The sequence below is a fragment of the Pygoscelis adeliae genome, unplaced genomic scaffold, assembly GCF_000699105.1.
Source record: "Pygoscelis adeliae isolate BGI_AS28 unplaced genomic scaffold, ASM69910v1 Scaffold306, whole genome shotgun sequence".
Lineage (NCBI taxonomy): Eukaryota > Metazoa > Chordata > Aves > Sphenisciformes > Spheniscidae > Pygoscelis > Pygoscelis adeliae.
In genome coordinates, this window is record NW_008825072.1 from 1,423,502 (window position 1) to 1,424,242 (window position 741).

The 741-nt window shown below is 52.6% G+C and overlaps 1 long non-coding RNA gene across 1 annotated transcript in view; it reads left to right on the forward strand.

Moving 5' to 3' along the window:
- LOC103919111 overlaps nucleotides 1-727 on the forward strand; it is a 2,122-nt gene extending 1,395 nt beyond the window's left edge. Inside the window, exons 2-3 of the long non-coding RNA XR_663732.1 lie at nucleotides 165-314; nucleotides 462-727. This is a non-coding gene — a long non-coding RNA (uncharacterized LOC103919111). The remainder of the gene's footprint in view (nucleotides 1-164; nucleotides 315-461) is intronic.
- Nucleotides 728-741: the final 14 nt, after the last annotated feature.

Sequence of the window (741 nt, forward strand, 5' to 3'; positions counted from 1 at the left end):
GGGTGGGACCCGGGGGTGGCCGGCTGCCCCCTATAACAGGGGCCGCCCCGGGCTGCCGTCCCCTCCTTCCCTCTCCTTTGCACCCCTCTCTCCGCTGATCTCTGACAATCCGGGCCCACGAGATCCACCCTCTCCTTTTTTTCCCTCCCTTCTCTTCCTCCCAGGATTTAGCAGTTTTATCCCGGTGCGGGTGTCCTTCCTCTCTGTAAAGTCGTAAGTACCTTGAGGTGGGAGGAGTAAATTCAGCCTGACACCGAGAGCGCTTTTGTTGAAACGGGAGAGACTTGCGGTGTCCCTACTTAAATATGACACATGTGAGTAATCTCTTCCTATACAATATCGAATAGGCAATTAGATTTTTCTTTCTAGAGGGATGGCGGGGAGGGGGCTGGAGGGAAGACAGAGAGCTTGTGTTTTAGGTTGGGTGGTTGGGGTTTTTTTGGTTTGTTTTTTTTTTCAAGACAGATGGTGAGATATGGCCAAAAAAAAGAGGGGGGTTTTCTCTCGCGATTCAGCCCAGCAGAAACAAACAAACAAAAAAAAATTATCCAAGGCAGAGGAGCAAGGAGGATGGGGATGAGACCCGGTGTGTGGCAGCTCTCTGCCCCAGGAAGCTCCTTATTTATAGGAAAAAACCAAGCGAGGGGGGTGGTGGGAGAAACAGCATGGCGTTAGTCGCGATAGCGCTCCCTGCCCTTGGCGCGAGGTGCCCTGTCGCGACAGTATTCGTTCTATGGGAGA